General features: G+C 42.7%; 1 protein-coding gene across 3 annotated transcripts in view; it reads right to left on the bottom strand.

The window, feature by feature from the left end:
* The window catches only part of fam222ba (family with sequence similarity 222 member Ba), a 30333-nt gene extending 20768 nt beyond the window's left edge, over positions 1 to 9565 (bottom strand). The window contains exon 1 of one of the 3 annotated variants that reach the window (XM_004557422.5): positions 9418 to 9565. The gene's annotated coding sequence lies outside the window, so the exon portion shown is untranslated. Of the gene's footprint in view, positions 1 to 8175; positions 8205 to 9417 lie in introns of those variants that run through there. The other 2 variants (XM_004557423.5, XM_004557421.6) reach the window with 2 other exon arrangements.
* Between the last annotated feature and the right edge of the window lie 2616 nt (positions 9566 to 12181).

The raw sequence follows: 12181 nt of genomic DNA, 5'->3' as shown, positions 1-12181 counted from the left end.
TAAATAACACAGTCTAGACAAAGAAACAGGAATAAAATAATTTTTCCACTTAACAAACTCATTCACCCAACTAAACAGTTTGAAAAGTCAATCTCTTCACTTCATTAGGTTATTTTAAATGAAATAAACAATTTTACACAAAAGAAACACCCCTTCATTTGGTTACACCCAATTGACATGATCAGTGACATCATATCCTATAAAATCAGGAAGTACTGGGGCGGCCCTTCCGACATACTTGTTTTACACATAGGACCTGCTCAAAGGAACAAACAGTGGTAAGTATAACCAAACTACATAAACAAATGAAAGAATCCAAATCAATTAATGATGAAGTGACATTTAGCTTTAAGTACCTTTGCACAGATGAAATTAATATAACCAATGCTACCACAAACAGACCCGGGATAGTATGTAGAGCCAAGGTTGCATGTGCTGTGTTTACATTAAAGCATTATGATAGACTATAGGATAACGGAACACAAAATAACAATATATGCAAGTGACAAATGGCAAATGAATTCTGTCCTAGCCACTTTGTCACAGGTCCCCATAAGGAGAATCATGTGCTGTCTAAATGACTCGGGTAAAGTTTGTAGCATGCCTGCTTGTTATTTTTGTCTGGTTCCACTTGACTTTGCACTAGGATGATGTCGGTGTAAATGTGCAGTCATATTCGTTGTGTTCCCGCTAGTGCCGTCAGCGTTAATCTCGTTAAAATGACATAACGCGGCAAATCTCCGTTAACGAGTTAACACGGATTGTCCCGTGCGTGAGGCTGGACGGTGTCAACACATTAACAAGCTAACTGCGCTAACGCACTAGTTCCCACCAATTGAGCATTGCGTGGCACATCCGACATTGTTTTACTTTTGTCCATGATGCGCTTACCATCAGGGTATATATGTATATGTATATATATGAGAGAGACCTATATTTGAGTGAGTAAATCCATTTATCTCATCAATTAAAACTGTGAAATAACATGATATCAGAAAAAATGCAATATGAATGGGCCAACAGGGTCAGTGCTCAGCTCTCAGGAACATGGAAAAGACAGTGACACGGTTAATTTAGAGCAGGCTCAGGCTGGCTGCAGCTGTACACTCTGCGTTTGCCAACACATCATCATATCAGGGCCACTTCCTATCAGTGTGATCAGCACTCAGTTTAAAAGAGGGGGAAAAAAAAAGAAGCGGGAAGAAAGCGTACAGGAAGTCATCCTGTAAAAACAAGATACAGAGAGCCCTTTATGGTGGGAAAAAGTCAGTGGACCATTTTCTCACAAAATGTTTAAGTGTAAAAGACATGTTTGTGAAGGAATTAGAAGACATGGAGTGAACCTGGTAACCATTTTAAAGCAGGTTTGTGATAGATCCAGTGAATGAGACTTTAAGCGAGAATAGCCATGAATAGAAAGGTCTGCATTTAATTTGCTAATCCATCATTCCAATTGTAGTCTGTAACAAAGGAAGAGGAGAGTGGTGGGGCATTCAGAGGCAATGGAGCATGCTGAGGGGTGCGTGTGTGGTTCTCCATGGAGCCAGAGAGGCCATGGCCCTTGGCCCTAAAAGCCTAGCCAGCACTGGGAAGAATTGGTTCTGATGAGCTCAACGCAGGCAAGACTAATCCCTTCATGTCCAAAGAATTGTTTAACTATGTTTGACTGATTAACCCAAACCCCTCGTTTCCACTTACAATCTATTTGTTCAATCAAGTCCCCTGCACTCTTCATGCTGCAGTGTGTGGGTGGTGATGGAGAGGGAGCAAAAGAACGAGGGAGAGTAACAAAGGAGGCTGCAAAACAATCCATTTGGAGGAAGCATACAGAAGTCAAAGGACAGGGTTTTTTGTTCTTCTTGCAATTCTGCAAATGCACGAGTTCCTGCAAACCAGCTGTTGCGAACATTCAAAGGTCAGAGAACTCTCGCCTTGAGAGATGTCAACTAGAAGGCCAGGAGAAGTGGTGCTAGCATACCACACTGGGATGCTGGTCTTTAGTAGCTTCCTAGGAAAAGGAAATTTAAAGGCACTCTCCCCTGCGTGGAAAAGAGGTTGCCAGGAAGATTAACCCAGCTTCCTTTTATAGCCCCTGACAAGAGGTTAAATCACACATTACACTGCCTGAAATGTCTCTTAGTAATTAGATCAAGAATATTACTCTCTCTTCTTCCCCTTGCAGAATGCAGCTGATCAAAGTCTAATGATGGTGTCAGTGCCATTGGCAGTGCTGGCTGGGTAAATCTCCCCATCGGGATGGCAATCTGTCAGGGCCGCAAGTCCTGCTAAACAGCACAGGACATGAGCACAATGGTGCTTGACACAAAATAGACTAAATGAACCGCATCCTTTACCAACAAGCCGTCCATCAGCGGTGAACCACTAAAATTCATCCCTTTGTTTGAGGTCTACAACTGTGTTTATATGTACACAATCAACTGAGTTATATAGAGAGGCTGGTGACATCTGTGGGTTTTATCCTGATAACTGTAAAACCCACGACCAGCTTATCTGCCGTCTTTCCATGCCAGAGCAGATCTAAGCAGCACCTGGTCCCTTGATGGGGTAAGCGGGCTACTGGCTATTAATTACAGAAAGCTGACACGCAGAGAAGGCAAGCCCTCGCAATGAGACCCTGGGACGTCAGATACACAGCAAGACGAATGCTTTTCTGTCACACAGCAACATGACCTGCCTCAGGACTCTTTACTGCAAGTACTTTCAAGTATGCCTTTCAAATTGTGGCCCACCCTTCTTCCTTTGCTCCCACCCTGTCTCCCCCCTCTATCTCAATCACATTCTGCGGATGTTACACTACTTCAGGGGATATTTTCTGACTAATGCAAAATGCTTGTGCAGTGGCATGATAAAAGTTGGCATTTTCCTTTTCTAATCCAATGCTTCCTTTGTAAACAACCTCGCTTTTTTTATGTGTGCGCATGTGCTCAGGGACGCGGGCAGGGGATGCAAACAAATCGCACGTAATGGTCAATTTCATTATTTGCTCTCAAACTCAATGGCCGCAAACAAAAGGGGGAAATGGCAGGAGATATGCCAATCATTTATTGTTGAAAGATGCCTGACGAAAGAGGCCCTATAAACCTGACAGCTTTTTCCTTTTGTCAGTCCTTAGCACAATCCAGCTTAAAACGGGAACCCAGACAATGGACTTCTGCAAGAGGTCTGACCCTAGTCTTAACCCCATACAGGTGGTACACATGAAGCACAGACGAAACATTGCAATGGGAGGCCTGCTCTCAGATCTTTTAGACAAGCACAAAGACAGCTCAATGCCACTAAAGTGAATTTGCTGAAAAGCAAATCCCCTTGAATAGATGAATGGTAAAGTCTCATTAGGTGTGGACTAAAAGCATCTGTTAAAGAGCGAGTCATGAAAAGTAAAACTTTACAACTAAATAGCAGTACCGTATTATGCTGTGAAGGCTGCTCCCTTTCAAGTGTTGTCAGAAATGCAATAGTTGTGGTTCAAAGTTTAAATAGCTCATTTTTCAAACTCTTCATATACAAGAGGGGGAAAATGATCTGAATCTGTTGAGCAAATTTCATAATAAAACAGCTACATCAAGTGTGGTCTTCCAGTTCAGAAGAATAATGTGACTCTTGTCTGATTGCTGCTCAGTTGAGTCCAACTACAGAGTTGAACTATGAACTGTGATTAAAGCCAACATCCCCCTACAGAGCGACAACCGCATCTCTGCACATTCCAGGAAACTCAGCCAGCTGAACACAGCAAATACACCGGAGAGGAGACATAAACAACGTAAGATAGTTTGAGAGCTCACCGATGTTTACTGTCTCACTAAGTGCATTTCATCCCCATTGCTTTCACAGCAGCAGCGGTATTTCAGCATTCAGTACAGAGGGGCTGCTGATGCCACAGGTCTGTGTACAGAGGGCTCAGTCACAGGCTGAAGAGACTGTTTGGACAATGTAGGTGTCAGACACACTGCCTGTCTGGAATAACGATTCACTTCAGCTGCTACAAAACATCCTCTGGTTCCTTTATGGAGAAGGAAAAAAAACCCCAAAACTATCTTGACTGTTTTTAAAAGTCTAAGTGTTGAAAACTGATAAGGAATTTCTTTGTTTGAACTGGTGCGTTGCTACCAGGGAGAAAGGTCTGCATTTGCTTCAAATAGGCACTGAATGACATGCCAGAGATTAGCCTCTGAAGGTCACAGTCTTAGCCTATCCTTTCAGATGCTTTTTACAACGGAACCCCAGGCCCTTTTGAACAACAGGAAGAATGTCATCTGGTTACTTTTCAAGGCACGGAGATACCATTCACTGTGGCCAACAATGGAAGCAAACAGGACCAGAGGGTTAGGAGGTTATAAAGGACCCCATTCTAAGCACCACTCTGTCTCCAGCACGCTGCACGGACACAGAAAAAACACACCCACACACTGAGGCCCGGAGAAGTGGTGTAACTGATGATAAGCTGTGGAGGGTCATGGCAAAGCGCTGTGCACTGACCGCTCTCGACAGCTCTCTCAGCACAGCCTACGTCCCTTTCCAGCACAGAGCTTAACACCCAGACCAAGCCTCTGAGCCCCATACCCACTGTCAAAGTCATTCACTGCTTTGTCAGTTTGAAAGACAACTGTATGATACCCTAAAGTATATCCTTCAGGCAACTGTGACCTGCTCAAAATTACATAGAGGAAAAAAACAAAAAAAGTCAAGTAGATGAAGTCAGAATGCACTGACCCAGATGTAGGCCTGCAACTAAGCTTGTATTTGGGCAAAAAAGATGAAATCTAACCTTGTAACAGGAGGGGGAAAAGGGAGAATTTTAATATACCAGTGTGCTATTTTCAATGACCAGGCCTTAACAAAAATTATGCCATTATTCAGGTTGTAAAGCTTGTCCCGAAAAAGGCTCTCAGGCAACAGACAGAGCTGAAATACTTCACCAATTTAGTGTCTAATGAACCCTCTGAAATATTAAAAATAAAGCCCAATTAGCCGAGAGCATTTTACATCTCCTCCCTCTCTAATCCTCTTGTAGCTAAGCTTTATCTAATGTCTGTGCCAACTATGACACTTTGAGCTCACTCTCCCCTATATCCCCACCACTTGATATCCTCTACAGCTTCACTGCTGCTTTGTTGTGGCATTCTTTCTGACCCCACAGACTTGGGTCAGACTCTGAGCCTCCCTGTCGGTGGATAATGATGCCCTGACATGTACAGTTGGCATGGTCAGTGGAAAACTGCAGCAATAACCGTGGACATGCTAATGGCATCTATTAGGATCACTTAAGAGTGATATGGGACTCGTCTGGCGACCTCTTATTAGACAGCGCTTGGTACTAGGAGGCGGAGAGTGCCCGTGGAGGGTCAGTGATCCAACTGAGATGCCCTTCTCTTGTGCCATAAACAGATAACAGTATCTGCCCTGCTCTTCTGCTGTTCCTGTGAAGATGGAGGTGGATAAACAACCCCGTCATCTGCAATGCCTCTGACAAGCCTGATCACACAGATGCTCTCCTAGACCTAGCCCTACTGCACTAACTGTTGTTATTGCTGTGAATGGCACTGTGAGGCTTAGAGATTTGTCCATGATTACCCTCAAGCTGAAGACATAACAGTTTCAGAAAGCCCTTTGCTCCTTGTGTTTGTAACATCACTCCCTGGCTTAAGGGCTCGGCTTTGCTGATTATGCAAACTACCAAGCAAGAGTGAGGCTTTATTTTTCTTTTCTTTTTTTTGTTACCCTAATTGGACCTGCCAGCTAGCATGCAAATCTATGCACAAAAATGCAGCAAACAAAGAAACAAACTGTATCTTCATATGAAGGCTACTGCCTGCGGTCACTGCACAAAATAAAAGCACCCACATGAACCAAACTGAATACCATGCAAACAGCTGACCCACAGCCTCAGTCCTGCAGTTGAGTCTCTTTTCTCAGAGATATCCAGAAGTTGCCCATCATGTTGTAAACACTTGATCTGGATGTATCATGTGGCTGCAGTTCTCTATGCTGAGTCTGACCTGCGTTTGACCCACATACTGAGTCTCCTGACTTTCTCACAGAGGCTACCAAACATCTGTTCACTGTCTGAAACCAGACTCATTCAGCTGAGAAGACATTGGGTGGCCTCAGAGAGAGTTTCTCCAAGTGGTGGGTGGCTGAGTGGGTGAGTGTGGGCTGACAGCTGCCCTGGTGATGGGAGGACTGAAAGGTGGAGCTGGCGGAAAGATCAATGGTACCTAGGAAATCTCAGTCCTTCTGCCTGGCACCTGGGTAGAGGGGCAGCCTTATTTAGCAAATGGAACTAGTCAACAAATCATTCTCATCTAAAATGATCAGGTGTGGAAAATAGAAAATATGCTGGGCATAAAATTCACTGACAACACCTGTGAGCGATTAAACATACACAGGACCCTGCAGGAAAAGAAAAAAAAAGAAAGGTACACATGTATTGCACTGGGGGAAGAGCACACGGTTACACATTTCCATTTCAAGTACAGTCTCTAAAATGCTACATCAAATCACTGGCTTTGAATGAGCATCAGCCAAGAGGCTCATTCCGGCACAGAAAAATCATTGCATCAAAAATATGTTGGTTAGCTGAGCAATTTCACAGTCAACAATCAGAGGATCGGGACTCTTCCTCAATGTGTTTTAATGAGCTCCCCGTGAATCCCAACAACAGCTGAAACATAAAAGCTGCCTAAGTTCTCTGGTTCACTCTTTGTACCTTGTGATCTGTTATTCATAGTCTTGCTCTGAAGTCTCTCAGAAATAAAGCAGAGCTTTGATGTTATCCTCTTATTACTGCTGTCTGAAACAAGCCTAATGTTGGGAATCAGACAATTTGGCTGTCGAATGGAGAACCTTCTGCAACACAAAACCATCTGGGCTTCAGTGTAAGGTGCTCACAATGATTGGTTTGAACCTTGTGAAGCTAGTCATCACTCACTAATATCTGCTTTGCCATGTGTTTGCAAGAACAACGTGTAAGAATAGCGTCTGGAAAACTGCGTAGGCGTGCATTACAATCACACTCGACTTATTCTAAAGCCTCTAATCATGTGTGTTCTCTACAATATGTAGCTTTTTTTCCCCCCCCATGCCATAGTTTTACGTCACCTGCGGGCCACAACAAACAGAGGCAATAGCAGCCAAGATGCTGCACAAGTACTTTAGAGGAAATTGCCCTCCTCTGCCCTTAGTGTAGATCAATATGTTCAAATTTGTCAGTGGCTGGCTGGGAAGGTGAAAAAAAAAAAAGGGGGGGAAAAAACTTTGCTTTTCTTTCAGTTTGCCCTCAGCAAAGACTCAGGATTTGTGGTGACAGGTCAAAGAGTCAGCACATGACTCATGGGCAGAGGAGGAGAGACACTTTTGAAAAGGCATGCAGAGATCTAATTAACACATACATTCAAGTGGTATTTCAATTTGCTGGAACGCTGTAATTTTCTACAGAGCTGACCAGCGTGACATGAACGAATGAACCATGCGCTCATGACATCCAGACTTATCTGCAGCCTCTATAACTAAGAGCAAACACGTCATTTTGAGACCTAAATAGAAGCAACCACATACCCAGTGGCACACACACAGAGATATATTCACTGACATAACTGCTGTCATTAGAGGTGAACTGCATTTTACAGATGGGCAGAGGCCTTATATTAATTTGCTGTTGAGCCCCAATTAAGCTTCATTGTGCTGGGAAACATAGCATCCCAATGCAAAGAGGGTTCCTGCTACACGATAATTGCCCAAAAAAATAAAAATAAAATAAAAAATACAGTTCTAGGGACACCCCCCGCGCCCCCCGAGTTTCCCCGACAACAAGGTCTGAAATTTAATTATCCGCTCTTTGGAAAATATAGAGGAAGAAAGCTACATTGCAAAACTGCACTTCTGGGCAAGTAATGTGAGGCTCTTGTTTGAGTAAGCGCTGGATATCACAGAGCACATCCTTCCCTCGTTGCTATAGACTAGACAGTCCCACCTTTGTCGTGGTAAAGAAGAGATAAAAGGCTTTTTTACATAACGACAGATTATTATTTTATTTTTATATATTTTTTTTTTTTTTTTTTTTTTTTTTATTTCAAAGGGGCATGCAAATGTAGACAAAACACTTTTATTAGTTTATTTTTTTAAATCGCTGGATATTTCACAGTTTTATCATCTTACCATGTGAAGCACAAAGCAGATAACTTCCATAGTCCGGTCAGTCATAGAACAGAAGAGTTGCCTTTTAATCAAATCCGTCACAAGCTCCATGACATTACAGACCGATTACAGCAATAAAAGCAGAGCAGCCAAAGACAACACGGACAGGCTGTGACAACATTAACATTCCGCCGTGTAAAGATTGGGCTCGGAGGGGGAGAAACGTCGATATGATCCCATTAGTTAAGTGCGCCCTTAGGATACCCGAAATTTGATCAGAGATAGACCTTTTCCTTCCAGACACGAACCATTAGACGTCCTAGCATTAAAAACAGAAGCTGTTCTCGTCCTCTGAAACTACTCCTGCACTCCTCCTCCTCCTTCTCCACCTCCTCAGCGGTCGAGGTTGTGCGGCAGGATCAGGATGAGCTCGGTGACGTCAACCTTTTGTTATCACCTTTAACACTTGCTTTTGCAGGTGGAAACACTTCCCCGTGGCGTTATGTTTAAGAGGTGCCATTTGCAGACGCGCCTGGAGAGCAAGGAGGGCGCACAGCATCTGTACAGTCGAGTGGAGACGGCCGAGACTCTAAATCTTGGCAAATGGTTGCACGCTTTCATGATTATATCGGACACTAGCCAGGGGTAGACAACTTTGAAGGTAGCAAGCAGTATAAAATAACCTAACTTGTAACTTTCATCCGCAACTGGCTTCTTATTGGAGAACCACTTACGATTTAGCTTGAGATGAGGCGCAAAACTACCTGCATCATTGTTGATGACATTTTTAATCTGTGAACATACGAGTGTGATGATGATGACGATGATACTTTAGCAGGCAAATACAGCTCAGCTTAATCCGCACTGGTGGCTGTCACATTGCACAATATAAACTAGCTAACCAGCTGAACACAACACAAGCCCAGTTTGTACAGTTATCATCAGCTCTAATCGAGAATTTATGGCTTTTCCCTCTAACTAAAACATAGTTGAGTATCAGAGAGATTTAAGCCTTTGATGGGAGCTTTACAGTAGATACAGGGCCAATGCAGGAGAGCAGTACAGTTGCTATAAACCTGTATGTTACCAGTCAGCGTGCCAGCTGACTGCCCAGGCTCCTGGCTAGCTAACCTAGCCAGCCAGTCTGAAACATACACAGTCCCATTGTTGCCTTCTCAACCTTTCCTAATATTTACGCCACACTCTCAGAGGACGTCACACGGTGTCGGACAGCAGGCGTGTTATAAAGATACAACTACTTACTCTCCGTTTACCTCTGCGAAAGGCATCGTTTAGTACGTCGCCATGGTTTAAAACGGACAGATTTTCTCCCGTTGCCCTGTGCTGCCGAATCACTGCTGTTGCTGCTGTCTGCGGCAGCAACTTCTGGCGCATGCGCTGTAGCTGGGACCGTTCCAGACTGCGCCGTGCGCTGCGCAGGACGCCCGAGTGGTTTAAAGGGACAGTGAACTTGAAGCGCGATTGGACGGCTGAATATTTAGACGTGAAATTAGTGAAATACATTAAAATAGTTCCTACATAGGCCAGTAAATAAATATTAGCCTTTAGCTGTCTATTTTTCTTCAGTCTAATTAGATTTGGTTAACGAGCTTTGTAGACAAAATAACAGCAGCTTCATCAGCTGTGGTAAGGTATGAAACATATTATGGACTTACATATATGACAGTGCTCCTATCTAAAGGGTACACAAGTTTACTGAATGGTTTCAGGAGTGTGAAAATGGTGTAAATCATGTGCTATGGCATTCAAGTCAAGTCAAGTCAAGTGGCTTTTATTATCATTTCAACCATGTACAGTGGTACAGTACAGAGTGAAATGAGACAGCATTCATCGGAGTTGGATTTATAATTTATTCATCACAGAAAATTGGAAATTCTTTTGTTACAGCAGTTGGAAAACTTAAACACAACCTATGTCAAGATAGCTTAAATAATCAGAATAGTGTATGGCAAAATAAAATACGACATAAACAAAAACAAACAAAATTCCCTGTAAAGTCCAAACTAATCTAAAGGCAAAGTAAATACAATAAAGTATAATGGGTACAAATCAAAATTTAAAAAACAAGTAATAATTCAATTCAATAATTAAGCAAATGATCTAAAATTCACTAAAGCAAAATCAAACAGAATTAAACACATACCTGTTAACATTAACGCAACTCAGTATATGAAAGAGGTGTCAGAGTGGAATAAAATGTAAGCTTGAGAGAGTGCAGAAACTCGGTGAAACAATGCATCAGTCCACTGAAATTTTATTGAAGGTATTTTTTCCCTTTAATCTGATACAGGTCTCTAGTTTGCAATGCTGTAAGCATCTGAACATGACGGAGACTAAAAGCTGAATCAAATGTTTTTAAGGCAGCACAAATGTTTTCAGGGATTGCTGTGAAGAGCAGCTGTCAGTCAGGGTTGAGACCCAGTGACATTAAGTACTGTGGCATGATTTCATACTCATCAATGTATATATTTTCACGTCAGTACATGTATAGGTATATACAAGGTGTATAGGTGTTATGCTTCATATTTTTGGACATGTAGCTCAAGTAAAGTTCAGTCACCCATTTGTATATTCCCTCCTAGATGTCTTGAAATTCATTTATGAATTTAAAGCATAATCCGGAAAACTTCACGAAAAGAAAACGAGTGAGCAGCCTTGAGGTGAGGATGTTTTGACCTGCCATTTAACTTCAATAATCAGTATTCTAACCTTGAATATTGAATATTGCTCATTTACCTCTAAGCTTGTTTGTGCGCATCTCTGACCAAAATTTCCTACTCATCTGGAAGAATGGCACATGACTTGCCTTGAGCATGAGCTATATTATGCTATATTCTGCTTGCATTTTGCCTCATTGTGCTGCTCACATATTGTATTATGAATCTTGTTGGGGAAGATAAAAACCCAGATAGAGGACTCCTGGTCAATAGTGTCACATGCTTTGTGATTTGATGAAAGGTTCTATTTGTGCAGCCTGATGTGTATAGCTCCCTAATCAAAGACTTATTTTTCTGTGACAACTAAAATAAATTACTCCATTACAATCGCCCACCTGCCCTCTCTGCAGTATTGATACCATTTTTATTACAAGAGAGAGACAGACCGACAACACTGAAGACCGTGGCCAGTTGTGGAAGCTTAAGAATGTGTGCTCACGGCTATGTAATGTCTTGTCACGTTGGAGCCTCCGCAAAAGTAATCAGATAAGATTATTACAGAGAAAATTACACGTGCTCAGTCCCGTAAACATTTCTGATACAAAGCTTTGTGAAGCCGCGGCCTGAGCTCCAGTATGGACCGGGCTTATTACAATACTTCAGCCAATTTAGGCCTGCAAGCTTCACTTCCCCCCATCAGCAAGTGAAAGAAGGGAGAATTTGGTCTGAAAGCCCAATCACACAGAGCGCTCCGAGTTCAGCAGGTGGGGAAGTAGCAGCAGCAGGCTCCATCAGGCAATAATACAAAGTTAATGATGCAGAATGGTGTCTTTCTCCATACCAAAGAAGACGTCAATACAGGATGTTTAAGAACGCTGTTCCTAATTACGCTTTTTAAATTCACCACTGACGTGATTGATGATTTCAAAGGGAGGCATTATTGATCCACTTCACAGACAAGTCCCATCGATTGCAAGTCTGGAATGAATAAAAGTTTTTTTTTTCCACTCCACTTTATCTCCCCCACGGAGAGAGAGATTGTACAATCAGAGCATCAGTGTGACCTATATGGGTAGTTTAGGAGCTAAATCACCTCTTTAACAAAAAAAAAAAAAAAAAGCAGGCAGAGCAAGGACGTCTCGAGCAGTGATTGCTGAATCGAGGGACCTTGGGGGACCTTCAGGGCGTCACATAAAATGTAACAGTTGAATCTCATTTCTCACATGTGGAAATTCATCCATCCGTTCATTAATCTGTGGGATCCCTCGCAAATAGCCGATCTGTGTTGGAGTTCTCAGCATGATAAAGTTCAGGAGCGGCTGTTTGAGAGAAAGTCAGCCGGCTGTGCC

This window comes from Maylandia zebra, linkage group LG10, assembly GCF_041146795.1.
Source record: "Maylandia zebra isolate NMK-2024a linkage group LG10, Mzebra_GT3a, whole genome shotgun sequence".
Classification (NCBI taxonomy): Eukaryota; Metazoa; Chordata; class Actinopteri; order Cichliformes; family Cichlidae; genus Maylandia; species Maylandia zebra.
The sequence above is the reverse complement of the archived record's forward strand: the minus strand, read 5'-3'. Positions and strand labels throughout refer to the sequence as shown.